At 37.7% G+C, this 17,258-nt stretch overlaps 1 protein-coding gene across 1 annotated transcript in view; it reads left to right on the forward strand.

Annotated features, from left to right (window-relative positions):
• Positions 1–17,258, forward strand: part of NCK2 (NCK adaptor protein 2) — a 90,332-nt gene that overhangs the window by 61,144 nt on the left and 11,930 nt on the right. The window lies entirely within an intron of this gene.

A 17,258-nucleotide genomic window follows, 5' to 3' on the forward strand; every position in this document is an offset into this window, starting at 1 on the left:
CAGCAATTTTTGAAAAGAACATCAGCAAATAAAATGTGTTCAGACTCAGCTCTTTTAAAGGTGTCAGGTGCATGTTAAAATGCTGATTAATGCCTGATTAGCATATGTACATTAAATCAGTTACTTGTGGACTGAAAAACAGCTCACCTCAAATCTCAAATGACCCCTTAGTAATTTCTGAAAAGATACTTCAGGATCATCCTACATCTTTTTACAAAACAATACCCTTTTCTGCGCTATTCACTTTGTCTTTCCCCTTCTAAAGACTTACTCCATTATACGATATCTTCTTTTAGTCCTATCTTCAGGGAATTTTTCCAAAACCTTTTCCTTAACTGACTTGGAGACATTTCGAGACTTGTAATTTTTCTATTGATGCCTGTCTGTTTTTATCATTTTCTGTTTGATATACATTACTTCTGTGTTCTTAGATCTCTTTCTTGAGTGAAATCTAATGGATACATAGCTACAATGGCCCAGTTTTAATTATGGAAATGTGGCATATAGGGCACCTATTAAGTATTTTAAATGATTCATCTTCTCATTCCCTTTTTTGTCTTAACTGAGTGATACTGCAAGTAAAAAGTTAATGGCAATTTAGCCATTTCAAATTACTCTCTTCTGTTTGCTCATATTGAATGAAATCTGGTAATTATTACTATTCTTAAGGCAAAAGCCAGCTTCCAGGCCTGTTATTAAATTTTCATCTTCATTCATTATAATGAAGTTTAAAATAGTTTCCTTGTACAGTATTTCTTTTGTGGGGAGGGTACTTTTCGATTCGAGGTACATTTCGATTAAGTCTTGCTAAACAAGGGACCTCCAGCACGCATCTTACAAACTGTAATTTTCTGTAGTGCAATTCTTCCATGCACTGGGGGTGGGAAGGAATTCCCATACCCATTTGGATGGAGCGGGTGTCTGCCAGCACCACCCCCAGAGCTGCCTCTGACCACAGCTCCACGGGCTTCCCCTTCTGCAGCAAAGATGATCTCTGCACTTACTGGCTCATCTCTGTCTTGCCGAACAGAAATCTTATCTGAAGGAAGCAAAAATAATTAAGAAGTCAGTTGTTTGTGTAAGCAAAATAAAAATTTTGCATTTTTTCCATCCTTTTGCAAGTCATTTTCCTGGCAACAGCACAACTCCCCAGGCAGCAGCATGCCACGGGTGACTGATGCGTGTGATCCAGCAGCAGGGTGCCATTTTCATGGGAATCCATGATTTTCTGACTGTTACTGCTTTTACTTCACAACCAGCACTGCATAATAGGGATTTCTTAAAGGTGTCTGGTCTTGCTCCCTTCAGTGAACCGCATAAGAAACCTTGAAGACATTTCCCCTGGCTTCTTGGTGTGGGTTTTTGAACAGACGCCCAGCAAAAGAAAGAAAGTTTATTAAAAGGTATTGAAAGAGAGATTGGATGCAAAGGATACAGGAGATGTGTTTGCAAAATGCGTAGGAACAAGAGAAATACTAGAGATGAGTGTTGGCAATGATGGCAAATAACAGCAATCTTGATAACATTTCGCAGAGATGTTTGAGTTGCATGAGAGACTCTTCAAATGACTTCTTTATTAAGCTTCTGTAACTCAGCAAAGCATTTCAGTAGCTTCTTAGTTTTAATTTACTCAGTGTGCCAGATTTTCATGTGGAAAGTAAGAATTGCCGAGTGATGGGCAAAGTACAGAAACCCATCCTGATTTGCATGACTGTTCCTAGTACGTTATTTCAGAAGTGTTGTGAGTGGCCAGGAGCACTTCTTGTGTTCATCAGCCTCACAGTGTCTACCTGGGTCAATCTGTAGATCTGTGCAGCAGTTCCTGAGTGCTATATATATTGTCGCTTCCAGGAATCAACACTTTTACACCTCTCCTCTTCTCCCCTGGTGGTCATGAAAAGGGCTTTTTTACATTTATAACTTCACGTTTTCCCATTTGAGAGCTACTTAATACCACCTTCACTGTGCCTTTCTGGAAATTGCCAGGAAGTTAGCTCTTTTTTCTTTACACGGTCACTGCTTGGTAACAAGCAGAAATGTGGAATAGGTCATTTTTTTAATGCAGTGTTTTCTTTAACATTGGAAAACACTGTTGGTTAAGGTGTCTAGTGTATTTCCTTTTTAGATACAAATACTTCAACTCAAATTTAAACTTTTTTTATGTTACCTTCATAGTTCTGCATAATGTGGTCATGAAATCTCATTCTCCAAAGAAGTCGTCAGCCTTTAGCACTCTGGTGTGGGGGTTAGTGGTCTTAATTTTTTTTATTTTGTTTTTGGTTTTGAGGATTTTTACTTTCAAAAAAATATTTTAGTGGCCCAGTTTTGGTAGTTCTAATGTGTTATGTCTAGTAGATTGTAGAGCTATCTGTTACAGGAAAGCTCGTCTTGGTACAAGCTGGTATTGCGACATTCACAAAATCACTTCTAAATCTTTTCCGACTACTGAAATTTGATTACTACTTAAGTCTTTCACTGGTGAAAGTTACTTATGTGACTGTACTTGTTGTAGTTTTTAACTGAACTTTTCCCAGTTCTTCAGCACTAGTTTTTAAAAGCGTAATCGTGAGAAGCATACACAGTATTTCTGGCACAGTCATAGCTATAAATTCAGTCTTCCGTACTCTGCTTGATGAATTTGTGTTTGTTTATCAGCAAACTGCCTTAGCCATATTAGTTGCAAGATCACAGAAAACACATTAAATCAGCAGTATTACTAAGTACTAGTTTGAAAATATTTCCATTAGTTCTTCATTAGTTATTTTTCAAATTTAGTATTTCCTGCACACCATGTAGGTATTAAACTTAGTACAGATGAAGGAATGGTGGAAATAAAAATATCATTGTATAAGTACATTGTTGTATAGCACAGGCTCTTAAGCCTTGTAGAGCTCATGTTAATAAAAGCAGAGCTGCGTTATAAGAAAACAAGTTATTTTAATCTCTTCAGAACTTTGAGTTCCTGATGGCTTTGGACTTCCTTGTCGCAGACCTGTAAGAAATGCTAGTCTTTCTACTTAAGAGCAAGCATTTAATAAATTTAATTTTAAAAAATAAATAACCAGCTAACCTTCAGAACTTTCTATGGTATGTAGCTGCTTGTCAAATTGTTTATCATACATAAAGGTTTCAAAGAAGGAATGATATGAATTCTTTTGTTTAGCCAAACATCTCTAGTTGAAGTTAGCAGTAAAATCCCCTTGTAGAAGTTCAACACAAATAAAACTATTTTTCCTGTGTCACTTTACGTTGCTTTGAAGCTTTTTAGCTTGTCAGAAAACGTGGACGTGAAGTAGTGGCACATCTGTCATGCCTCTTGGAGGACTGGATGAGGATAAGTCGTTTGTATTGGCACTTTTAAGCAGTCAATATACAGGAATTTAAGTTCATTTTTACAGAGAGGAAGTTGTTGAAGTTTTTATATACAGCACAAATTCTTCCTCAGTTTCCTAGAATCTGTGTGTTAAAATAGTTTATTCTATGGTAGAATTTGTTCAGCAAAAGCACTTTTGCTGCTGTACTTAATCCTGCTTTTTAGTTGCATTGCTCAAAGTATGTTTGTTTGTGGGGCAGCGTGGCAACAGTGGTGACTGTTCACCAGTGATGAAATTGAACACAGTTTTGTGGTAGTGAGGGAAGCTGGTGGGAACTCTGTTTAGGTGTGGTGTCTTTGTGGTTTTAAAAAAAAAAAAAAAGCTGGAACAATTGCATTTCTTCCATCATCACAGTAATAATAGATTGGTCTGACTGCATGGATTACTGTCATCAGATGCTGAGAAAGGAGAAATGGGAGATGCTCACAGTGATTTCAAAACACAGAGGAGTTTCTTCCATTCCCATCTAGAGCACGTGGAGTTAGGAGCTGGCAGTGCGGCTACCAATGGGGTGGTAGCAGATGACTTGTCTAATAAGGAATTCAAATGCTTTGCTACTTTCTGGAAATATACCTGCCTCATGGTCATCATCAAAACCTAGATTTAGCTTAAGTACCTATTTTCAGTTCATTGATGATCTTTGAAGATCTAGGGAACATACTCAATAGCATTAGCTTTGCATAATGAAAACGATACAAGAAGATATTGCTGATGTGGTAGGGTCTGCTATCTCACTATCAATTGGATATACACAATGGCAGAAGAATATATTCATTTTGAATTAGTGTTACTATTATGCATGTTAAAATAGTTACCCAGAATGCTAAACAAACTCACAAATTCATGGTTATGGACCTATTGTATGCCTGTAAAAATTTAAATAACTTTATGCGTATCAACTATTTCCAGTAAAAGTAGTGTTAAAGGAACTGACTGAAGTCTCTGCTTTGTGGAACTAAAATCAGACTTTCTAAAAAATAGTGTGTTATAATTTCTAAAGGAGCATGTGCTTAAGAAGGAAAAAAAAATTGAAAACTGCAGAGCAGACTAATGAAAAAAAAACCCAAAACAAACCCAAAAAAACCCCAAACAAAATAAAGCACAAACTTCATGCTTTTTTGTTACCTGTGGCAAAAAGACTTGAAAGCAACAAAAATTGGTAAATATTCTGGAGAACTCAAGGTACAGAGTAATGCTTCTTTTACTGCTTGATTAAAAACTTTCTCTGCTGGATGTACCCATCAGGCTCTTTATCTCATCCGAGGTGAAAAGCCAAAAGCAGCAGTGAAAGCAAAACCTGCAGCTTGTTGCAGTGCCCTGAGCTCCAGTGCTAGCTGGTGATGGGAGCAGAGGTTTGCTCCTTTTTCAGTTTACAATTGCATGTATTATATTCTGCTGAAAGTTTCTTCTACGTGAATTATTTACTGGGGTGGATTATTTAAAGGATTTGCTGCTTCAAGTTTTTTGAAGCAAACACATAATGGAAACCATGATGTGTTCCACTTTTCAGCAGATTTTTCTCATATCATGGTTGCAATAAGACGTTGTCAGGCTGAAAGCATAAAGAAATCTGGCTGATTTTAGTTCACTTTGAGTGAACAAATTTGTTCTTTGTATTGTACTAGAAGTTTTGTGTAATAGGTATGTCTCTCCTCCCTCCCCATGCAGTGTGTGTGCATGCTTACAGGTAGAATTTGACATTTACAGATTGCAGAATGAGCTTTTATTTTAGTCATAATTATGTTTTGAAAAGATAAAAGGGTGGCCTTAACTCAATGTGACTGCATGTACTGGTATCTTTGGTGGTATTACTTCCTTCAGCTGTCACCTTCGAGAACCCTTGGTGTTGCCCCTCTCTGAGCAAGTTATATTTTAACATGAAATCATGTTTGGCCTTAGAGGAAGCCCAAAAATTAGCTCTGAGGGTAGTTTCATTGTTCCCTGTTAAAGAGAGTCACCCCATTGCCGGTAGCTCTTCCTACACCTTGTTCCAGCCGTGGAGGCAGAGCCTTTTGTTCTCTTAGCATTAAAAGTTTGTGTCTGAACCCTCAACTCTTTTGATGTTTCATTTTTTCCATAGAATCAAATCCTTCAAGCAATCTGCTAATTTTGTCTCCTCTTCTGAGGCAGTGAAAATAGAATATGGGGTTTTTCCCAAGTAGTGACTTGTACTGGATTTCTTGCATTGTGTCCTCCTTTTCCTCAGGTTCCTGGGAGGACCAAAGTCTGCTGAAGCAGCAGAACTGGGGCCACAGTGTGGGTTATTGTATTGCACGCTACTGCCTGGGTTGCACCCTTCCCATAAACATATGCTTATGAGGGGATGCAGTCACCACAGTTCTTCAGAAAAAAATGGTCTCTGTGTGCTTTGCATCCTGTCCTCTCCTTGAGCTTCATGTTCCTGGTATGTGAAGGTGGTAGCAGAGAAGAAACAGTCAACAGTAGCTGATTTTGAGGTCTGACATGTATAGCTGGGTCACCCTTCTGAAGACCAAACCAAGATGGCTGGCAGAAATCACTAGCCTGTGTATGTACACTTGGGACACTATTCTTCAAACAATTCCAGTGACTCACAGGACAAGCTCTTTTTCTATATTGAAGTGAGAACAACTGCTCTTTCTACCACCTTATCGTCATTGGGGAATTCTTCTCATTTAGATGTGGGTATTTCCTCCAATATGCATCCGTAAATAATTCTTTCAGTGTTACTGAATCTCTCTTTTTTTGAGGCCTTGGGCTGTCTTAACATTTAGTCTTCCAGGGTCTTCTGGAGTTTTTTTTCTCTGCGTGGCCCCTCTTGGGTTCCATTGCTTTCTGTTTCTCAGGTTTTTTGAAGACCTGAACAATAAGTGGCTTTTGTGACATGTTTTCATATCATGCAAACAAAATTTCTAAATTAGCATTCACTCCACAAAGAAAATGGGCGTTGTCTAAGAATGTACAAGAGAAGATTTCCTTCATTTTTCTGAGTCTCAAAAATGTTTTGTTTTGTGGCATGCGTCCATAAAGCGGGAACTGAGATGCGTGCGAAGTATGCAGCCACCCAGCATAAACCTGCTGTGAGAGAGAAAATACCCACCTCTGTTGTTTTTAAGGAGGAGGGTTCCCATGGCAGAGATGGCTTTCTTTGAGAGTCACTTCAGCGGTAAACGTGATTGTTTACTGACAAGTAGTTTTTCTGGTCTCAGCAAACAGATTTGGGCAGACACTGCTCTTCATGTGAATGGGTGGCCAGGTTGGCCAGGTGGACGTTCAGGGGTGCTGTTTCTACTACATGACTCTTTGTAGCTGTATTTTGCACCAGAAAATTAATTTAGGACCTTGGCTGTAGGCTGTCTAAACTATACACAATCCTTGCCATCATTCCTGTTTAGCAGTCCTTAGGACCTTGTAAATGAAAGAAAATGGCAAGTGAAAGAAAAAAGAAAGGGAAAATGTATTTTGATGTAGTGAAAATGCCGTTGTTCTTGTACGTGGGCTCTACCAGTTTACAAGCCTGTAAGATATTTTTTTTAATTGTTCATTCAAGAAGTTGTTCTCCAGAACAGGAGCTAAAGTTGCTACTATATTACTTACTAATTCATTATTGAGTTTTGATCTACAGAAGAAATTGTTTTAGTCTGTGTGTGAGTGGTGGGGTTTTGTATTTTGGTTGTGAGGGCCAAACCTCAGACGAGACGGGCTGTTTTGTTAAATGAGCCATTTTCCCCAGTTACTTCCCCTTCAGTGATGGGGACATCTGATTTTGCGTTTGTGGTTGCAAATAACCTGAAAGCCCTTGATTAGTGAAGCTGTGGGCATTGCAATTCAGAGAGGAAGTTAGTGAAGAAACGGTGGTATTTACTTTGCTTTCCTTTCCTAAAAGGAGCTTTGAATAAAATTGTGTATCTATGACAGGTTTCTAAGGAGTTCTGAGGTTTCCAAAGAAAAATGTAATACACCCCTTGGATTTTCTTGTAACGTGGTATTTAATGTTTAGAAACATTTGTATAGCATTGTCATTCTGACTTTACGGTAGATTCACTGAGGCTTTATATCATGCTTGGTGTCGTTATGGGCCAGCTGGAGTAAAACACAATAACCTTAAAGAGTAGCTGACCATGTTACATTCAGGAGGGACAGTCTTGAGTACTTTGCTGCCGAGAGATTTAGTCAGTATTTGCATCATCGTCTTCTAATGCGTGTCTTTGAGTTGAGGAGCTGTATAATCACTCCTTTGTAATTTATCTGTTCAGGTTTAGGCTTGAAGATCTGAACTTCAATCTGTATTTCTAACACCTATCAAGTCTTTCATTTTCATGTACAGAATTGAGAGCAAATTTGAGCAAACAAGAAGTGAAACGTGCAAGTTAGTACTATAGTTGCCTCTATCCAAAATAGAATGATTCCATCTCAGTTATCTGGAAGAGTCTTTAAATTGGAGGGTCATCATCTTACATTCAGGGTAGTCTACTTTGTACTTGCTGTATTATTTATTTTTTAAAAAATAAAAAATTGAGTGGGTTCATGGTTGCAAGTTGGATTTCTAAGCTGTCTGTGCACCTTGTTGACTTCATATAAATGTGAGATAACTAAATATAAATCATCTTTCCATCAAATGCCAGAGGACGAGGGGAAACATAAGCTGCTGTATGCTTACTGAGGGCCAGGAGCACGTATTAGGGTAGAGAGTTTGGAGCACCTCACATGTATTAGGGATTTCTTTGTCAATGTTCCCTTAGTGTTTGTGAAGGAGAGGCAAAACAGTGTACTTTCCTTCGCTACATCAAGGGAACAGAAAGCACTGGGAAGTCCTACAGGGCTACTGTGCCTTCTCCCCGTAACTTATAAATCTGTTCTTAGAATGATAGGGCTGCCGTTGGTTTAAGGAAGTCATGGTTATTTTTCCTTATCAGGAGCATCCTACAAAATCAAGACAGCATCATTAATAGGATTACAAAGTAGATGGAAATATCTTTAAATGATCTCTGTTTGAAAGCAAAGACTGTATTTAAAGCAAACTGTCTTCAATTTAAATTTGTAGACAGAAAATGGAACCACAGATCTTGAGAAACCCCATTCATTTGATATTCTACTTGAGACTGAAACAGCAGTTTTCCTATTCTATAGAGGATTTAAAATCACAAGGCCATTTTAAATTTGCCTAGTACGACTTCATCTACTTCACTCTTTCACTGGGGTCAGAACATACACGAGGCAGTTGATTGAAGCCTTCGGATCATATGTTTGACACCTTTGGAAAACTCTGTCCACATACGTCCCTGTAGATCATCTTTCATTTTAAGCTCTTGGTCTAAAATGCTCTGGGTACAGGAAACTAGTTATTGGGTTACGGGAATTTGAATGTACCTTTCTTGATGGCAGACAGACTGTGTTAAACATGCCTAAATTACAAGAATTAATGAAGTAGTTGTTTTTAATACAGTTTTTTAGTTGATTTCTTTATGGAAGCCTCCACAGCAAATAGTGTTTGATGTGTGGGAAACTTTGACACTACTTTTTCCTGTATTTGAAAAACATAGTGATAAAGCAGCCTGGTTGTCGAAATGTCAGAATTTCACTTTGACATTTAAAGGAGAGTTTCCATTTTCTGGTTTGTTCTAGTGTGGCTTTTTTTGATATTGAGCTTCTTAAAGAAGATATAAAACGTCATTAATAGATAAGGCTTCATTTCTGTATCACAAATGCAGTCAAAGACTTCTAGAATTTATAGCAGTGTCCTTTAAAGAGTGCTGTTGATGGAGATGTTGCTTCTAAAATACTGACTATCCCATATGGATCTTGGCCTTTGAATGTTCGCTTGGAAACTGGACGTGTAGGTGGAGGAGGAGAAGAAGGGGTGGGGGGTTGCAGACTGAAAATGTGCAGAAATGGTTGGTTTTTCTTTCTATGTAACAGATGAAACTTCAGTCTGCTGAATTCCTTTTTAATAAAGGAGCAAAGACAAGTTAATTTAAAATTATAAAAATAATGATAATAAATAACATAAAGCTAAATGGATGTCTGATCTGGACATTCCAGCTGTCAAGAAGTTATGTGTTTATATCTGTATTGGGTCAATGAACTTAATTTACATAGTTTCGTGGTTTTCTTAAGATTTTTCCTGAAAAGTTAATTACTTCTTTCTTAATACATTTTTTGTTTTAAAAAGGTAGTGTACATTTTGCATACTTATTGACTGTATGCATTAATATGCATTATAATTCAGAGCCTTAATATTAGAAGATTAATAACTTGATAAACAGAAAAGGATAATTTTTTAACTGCATATGTGTGAAGCCAGATGGAATTGCAATTCTATTAAAATGCAATCATGATTTAAAGTATCTTAAATAAAAATTGGCTAAAATGGTGAATAAATGTTACCTGTAAATAAGAGTGGGGTTTGATAAACTTGCTTCTTTCTGCTACATTTAACACAAAAAACTTGATTAGTAAATACAATGAGAATTTCTGGTTACCTTCTCTTTGAAGATTTTTAGAACTAGGAGAGCTTTTCTGCAAAACTTGGCTTTATATTTGGGGAAACTAAAACGTATTTCCATCTGAGCTGAAACTGATTTCTTAACTTCTTAGATAAGTCACTAAACTTAACAGAAATTATTTAAAAATATTTTTTTCTAACTCTTTCAGGGATGACTATTATTATTCAGTATTTGAACAAGCTCTTGCTCTAGATATTTATACTGGGAGTTCTCCTAGCTCGTTTGTTTGACTTCCTTAAATTTATCAGCCTCAATCTTGTTTTGCTTGAATGTTTCAGCTGGTAAATGGAAGTTGTCTTAATAGGCTATAGTAATGTTACATTTTTTGGCTCTAGAGTACCTTGTTTCAATTTGAATTATAATGGGTTTCTTTTTAAGGAAGAAAAACATTATTTAAAAAATCTGATTAAAATGAAAATATTTTCATAAAAAACGTACTGTACTTATGCTCTTTGTGGTGGCTTCTATGATATTTTTTTCAACCATAAAGCAAGTTGTACTGTTTAAAGCATTTTGCTCTAGAATGAGAGTACATAAATTGAGATGCATTACAATTTGTATGAAAAATTTTATGAGTAACTGCTTTAGTTTTTTTTTAATTCAGAGAATAATGACCAGTAAGGTAAATAAATTTCAGTTACTGGGTAGTATGTAACGCCAATGAAAAATCCTCTTCTTAATTATTTTTTTTTCCCATAAATAGATTTTCAAATACTCATTCATGTTGCATTTAAAACCCATGCTTTGACAGCTTGTGAGAGAGTTGTGGCAGCGTGGGTAAGATTCAAGGCAGAAGCTTGAAGTAACCATCTCCCAGAATTTTCTCCCTTTTTCCTCTTCTTTTCAATATCTTCGTTTTTTATATATTAGTCAGTTTGATACCCAAATATCTGGGAACTCGAGTGCTGAAGTTGAGCATCGTGCTGAAGTTGGGCATTATGCTGAAAGGCATTGCCATCCAGTGCAAACTGGGAAGTTGGGTGAGGGCGTTATCACGTGCAAGGAGGGTGGCACAGTGTAACCCTGTGAACCACAACCCCTGCACCACGCGTCACAGATTGATTTTTGGGGTGCTAACCTGAGCAAGTCTTTATGGGGGAAGGCATGGTTGGTTTGGGCAACTTGGGGGCTGGCAGGGAGTCAGGAGGTGGGAAGGCAGGGATCTTCACTTGCCCTGCCTGCCTTTCCGAGTGGGCAGAGCATCACACTTCTGTTCTTGGAGGATGTGAAAAATAAATGCATCTACAAAATTTAGTTTAGAGAGATAAAAATGAAATATATTATATTCTGCCCACCTTTGTTTCTGGCTGTACATGTTAAATACACTTTTAATTCATCTCTAGTATCAGTTTCTGTGTTTTGACTAGGTGGTACAGCGTAATTTAGGTTTTTGATTGAGAAAAAGCTTGTTGTGTTTGTAAATAGACTAGGAAAGAAAGTAGCCAGCAGTTTTTGATGTACTATTATTTCAAGATATCTATTTGATGACACTTATCATACTTGAGTTAATTTTCTGCTGATTTACAGCTTTGTAATGCTGTATAATAACTGATGGAAAACTGATTTCAAACATTAAAGATTGAATCCATCATACAAAAATCTGTTCTGACTTGTTATGAAAAAGAATCTAGTAAGAAATGTAAATATAGCAATAAAAGAAAATATATAAGCAGTTGATTTTCTAATTGCCACAAGGAGAGGGAAGGTAACAGCATTACTCAGCAGCATTTCTTGTTATATTTCCAGACATATATTTAGACTTAAAATTAGCTACCCCAAAAGTGAAGGACACCATTTAGTAGTAGTCACTTCAAGAGGAAGTAGTTTCCAAGAGCACAGTTGTATTGAGGCACTTTTGTTGTTGGTTTTGCAGTGGTTTTTACAGTTCAAAGGTCACTTACTTTAGGGTGGTGTGTGGGGCAGGAAATCCCTCCTTAATTGCTTTCAATATTTTAATAACTTTTTGGAGGCTTCTTAAGCTGTTGTGTCTGGCATTTAGTGTCGTGATCTCTTTCATTGAGTTCTGGATTGAAGAATCCTGTTCTGGAAATTGTTTAGCGTTGTCGTGTTTTGGTTTGGTTTTTTTTTGTCCTGTGAATTTGTTTTGATGTACAGGTAAGCTACAGAAAATATTTTTGCTCATGATTTATGTATTAAAGTCAGAGAAGGTTTTAGAAAAGATAGGTTGGGAGAATTCAGATGATACTAGTTTCACTTGCCAACTATTTTTCGGAAATTGGCTTTGGGTATTGACTGACCTGTTCTTATATACAGAAGATAGGAAATGGAAAAATCAGTATCTGAGGTATCAAATAAAATTCCTTTGGAAAAGAAATGCAACTGTATTTAGTATATTTAAAAGTTAAGCTACATATGAGATGTAATAAATTTAGGGAGCAGTCTTCAGAGGGAGATGCTAGGCAATTTGACTGCAAATACCTTCAGTGTTTAGTGCATGTTATTCTTAAATAAAACTTAATAAAATAAATGTGAGTACAGATAAGCCTGTGGAGATGCATTATACAGCCATGCCAGTGAATCTGTTCTTTTACCTCTGGGGATGAGCAAAAGCAGTTAAAATACAAAATGTGGTCACTCATCAGTTTCAGGCAAGGACATCAGATTGCAGGAGCATGGAAAGACTCATCAAATAAGTCTTCCTAAAATTAGGAAAAGATGCCTGTTTTGTAAATGGGCTTCTTCTAGTAAAGGTAGTACATAATATAAATGATAATTAGCAAATGAAATATGAATGTTTACTAATGGCAAAAATATCCCTTTCTGTATGTGTTATGTATGTATTTGATAAAGTATGTGTTAGGATAAAATTTTAAAGATGAAGTTGTTTATCCTAAGTACCAGTTTTCATAAAGATTGTAGCTACGCAGCCTTGTTTCAGTGCCCCCGCTGAAGGCAGAAGAAGGAGAGAGAAATCCTCCTTTTGGTTTTAGCAGGAGAAGGCTGGGCAGTTGGGCATCTGTGCTGTCTGACAGGCGGCCAAGCTGGCCAGGAGCGTTGCCAGCATGGCAGGAGACATAGGTGAGGGTAGGGGAACTGGCACTATCACAGTGTCGGACCAGAAGGAATTTCCACCAATCGAGGTTTGGGATTGGTGGGGAGCTAAAGACATTTATTTCCTGGGGGAGCGTAAGGAGCACAAAGTGGGAAGGCTGGAATTGCTTCAGGGAGAGAACACTGGAGGACCTATGGGTACTATGGGAAGGCCATCACAGGGACAAGCTGGTAGCGAAAGGGTGCAAAGCTGGGGTTTGCACAATAGGGTCTTAAGAGACAGGAAGCGAACTCATAGGAAACTGGTCTTCCTTCAGCTTGCTGCTCGCAAAACAAGCTATTCTTTAGAGCCACAGAGCAAGGAAGCAAAGAAAGGAAGAGGGCACGAAGTAATGCAGCAGGCATGTTTTTGACTCTCCTTAGGACTAACCTTGGGGCCAGAGGGTTTCTTTCACTGCAGAGAGAAGGAGGATTTGCAGTGGATCCCTTCTCTGGAAATGACGCTAACCAGTTTGGGTTTTTAATTTCAGCAATATGTCCACCTAAAAATTAAACATATTTGCATCAGTTGGCAACTTGTTTGCAAGAATGAAAATGAACTAGTTTAGTGTGGGTCAACTATAGATTGTGAACAGTGTTATTTCCTACGAGACACCATAACATAAGGCTTTCTGCTGCTTTGGAATGCTTTTGCTCCCACTCTTTTCCCCTCACTTGAAAGCTAATCCCTTGCTTTAGGTTTCTTCTTCTGACAGCTAGTTGTATTACAAAGGATTATGGCTTCAGGTGAACTGTAACCAATGAGTCAGAATGGGAAAATACAGTTGTATTTCACTAGTTGATAAGTTTTCATTAAAATAAAGATAATAAAAATGACAAAATTATGACTGCAATTACAAGTATATTTGACTCTTCCAAATGTGACTCCCAAAGTACTTGAATGCTTTGTTTTCCATGATATTCCTTACATGGGTTTCATTCAATTTGGACATAAGAACCAGGGATACCCTTACAAATAGTAGTAAGTGAACATTTCTGTTAGTAGCAAGTTATGGCAGTGTTTACTCTTCCAGAGATGACTCATGTAGGTTGTACTTTTTTTTAATGGAGTTGTGATTTTTTTTATAGATGCATACAAAGTTTATAATCATTCTAACTTTATTCTTGCTTAGGTACGACTAGTCATCCTACTAAATTGTATTTTTAGACTTGTTTCCTAAGGAAATGAAGCTTACACTAGTCATGCTGTCACAGTCAGCTGTCATCGTCCGTCCATCTGTCCACCCTTGATAACTCAGCCAACTTGAAAGAAACTTGACAGACTGACAGAGATAAACTAACTGGTTTTCTCCAACTCATTGCCTGGGAGGGTCATTTCTGGTGTCCCCCACTGGAGGAAAAGCCAGAGCGATCCCAGCTCTTTGCTCAGTCCAAGCAGGCCTGAAAGGCAGCAGGGCACCGAGCACAGGGCTTGGCTGCCCAGCCAAATGAAGGTAGGGAGGTCAACGCCAGGGGAGATGGGGTACATTTTGAGGGCTTTTTGGAGATTGCAGTGGGGGAGCTGAAGGTATGAGAAGGACCTGGGGGCGTGAAGGCAGTCCTATAGTAAGGGGGCATATTGTGGATCCTGCAGGACATGGGGGCGGCAGAGGAGAAGCAGTGCAGCAGGAGGTGTAAGGAGAAAAACAGGAACAGATTTACTTCGTTCTGCTCGTGGAACAAGTTGTTTCCTCTTCTGTCATAGGCACAGTTATGAATGTTGTAACATCACAGAAAAAATGAGTTAGATAATGTTGTGTATGCCTTTCGCTGTGCTTGGCTGCAGGCAGATCTCTGCATAGTTAGTTACTTTTGTCAAACTAGCTGGAAACACAATCTTGGTGCACATCACTGCTATTGCAAAAATCTAATCATTACCATGCTATCAGCCTTAAAAAGTTTAGTTACATTAAATATTAAGTGTAAAGAGCTCTGACTGCCTTTATTGATAAAGAAAGAAAAGTGAAGGTTCTGATCTTTTATTTTTATTCCCTTATGTTGTTATGGTTTGTGTTGAATAGGGACGGTAGAAAGGGACATTAAAAACGTCAGATGCAGCATTGGAAGGTTTGTAGAAAAAGATGCAACTTATGAAACTCGAAGTGTAAGAAAGTGTTTGGATGATAACCTTTTGGTAAATGTTTAGACACCTTTATCAGACGTCAGAAATGTTTTTGAGAAATTTCTTTCTTTCACCTGTTTGTCAATAATTTTTTCTCTAGATACTTCAGTTTATGGCATTCTCTTATCACATCCCCACATCTCACAGTTATCTCTGTGCTCTGATTTTCAGCTGGTTTTCTCCTGGCCAGCTACTTCATCATTTGCTCATTTTTGTTTTTTGTTTTTGTTTTTTTTTTTTAATTGTATTAGTTCTCCTGCTGTAATTCCAAGAAGTGGTACTGCATATCTCCATTACAAAGCACATCAGAATTTAAGATTTTAATCTGGAAGGTTCAGTCTCAGTGTAGGGCTTTATGTAGAGATAATCTATTGAAATACAGTTGCTCGTTTTCTATGAAGTTATAACAAGTAATTTCCCCCATTTCCTAACAGAATGACCCTTAAGCTGTGTTTGTTTATATCACCCTAATTTAATGCTTCTGAGTTCTGATACATCCTTGCCTTTTGATTGAAAATTATCTGTAAACTGATGAAAATTTCCAGTCTTGGCAGACATGAGAGCCTGGGCAGCTTCCGATTAGCTCTTGCTTGGACACTCTTTTCCTGCCATTGTCTCCCCTAGTACAATAAGCTGCTCTCCCTCATTTTGCCTGAAAGTGCAGCCACCAGCTCCTGGCTGAAACGATGTAGTTAGAATGACATTAGGATGTAAGCAGGCTCCAGCAGGAAGCAAGGAGCCGCTGGGGAAGGTTAGGAAACACTTTAGGGTCATTGGAATTTTCTGCAGTCTTCTGAGACCTTAAGACTGTATTAATTAATGTATTTAACCCTTCTAGTTAGCAATCCCTGTGTGGTCATGTGTGTGCTGTTTGTCTGTGCTGTGTGTCCATGAAATAACTTTACATGGACATGTAAACCCATGAAATAGCTTTACACTGAACAAGCATCTTTGAAGATATTCATTGTATATGCGTGTACATTTATATGTATATATATTTTAAAAAAAAAGCCTACATTTTTCAGCAGGGGAGCGGCCAGATTAAATAGTCCTGAATTATTAAAAATGAAATAGCATGCATCTCCTTCTATCAGATTATTTGAAGAAACAAAAGCAAAGTCCTATTTTTTTTTTTCCCCATTCAGTCTGCCATAATCAGCATGTACTCATTGTGTCTCAAGTGAATCTCTTGCATGCCAGCTGCCGAGAAGGCTCTAGAAGCATGGAGATAAGTAGAAGAGCTCCTATTTATGTGATGGTTTTTGCTTTCGGTCCCCTGCATGACATTTTGGGTGTTGGTTAGTTTGTGCTATATTGAGGCTTCATCTTTTGTTTCCTCTTCAGAACTTTTATAAGTGAATTTCACAAGACAGAGCTACTTGATCTTGAATTTTACTACTTGAATTTTTCTGTTTATGTATAAGCTTAAGCAGTCCTTGCTGAAAAAGTTTGAAAAGTACACTAAGTCTACTGTGTAATTTTTCTTCCATATTTTCTTCCACAGGCATTAGCATGGTTCCTCTAATTAAGAAAAAAAAAGTTACATATTTAGTGTTGTTGTTGTTTCTTCTCTATGTTGTATTTCATGCTATAATTAAAGCCACACAGTATGTCAGAATTTACAGATTATAGGGGAACATATGCAAATGATCTTCCTCACTGTCAGGTTTATGCTTTTATAGCGCATGACAAAATGTAGATGAAAGGGGTGTGGATTTCAAAAGGGGGCTTGCAGTTGGAAGGAGTTGCAGCTACACCTGCCTGGGGACGGAAGAATGAAGAGAGCAAAATGTAATCTGCAGAGAAACTTAAGCTTTTATTGCCGTGCTACTTTATTTTTGTAGATTTTTCTTTCATGTTTTGCTTGAACCAAATGAAAGTCATCCCTAAAATTAAAAGGCACGATCGTTTGGCTGGAGTTTTAAGAAACATAACAGCAAGCTATGCAACCATTCCAGTGATTAGCTGTTCTCCTAGCAAAGAAACCACTGTTTTTAAGTGTGTTAAAACTCCGCTACTTCTGGGAAGGGAAGAGAGCTGTTATAATGCAAATTGCTCCTTACTTAATGGTGCATCAGCTGGATGCTAAAGATAATCTCTTAAAGGTGTTACTGTTTCCTGACTATGTAGTGTTACAGAAGAGATCTCCATTTAGCAGTGTTGGTAGTGACAGGAGACCATGTCATTAAAACCAGTGTTTGCAGTCTGGGGACAAACATTCTGAGT

Source organism: Numenius arquata, chromosome 1 (genome assembly GCF_964106895.1).
Source record: "Numenius arquata chromosome 1, bNumArq3.hap1.1, whole genome shotgun sequence".
NCBI classification, from domain to species: Eukaryota; Metazoa; Chordata; class Aves; order Charadriiformes; family Scolopacidae; genus Numenius; species Numenius arquata.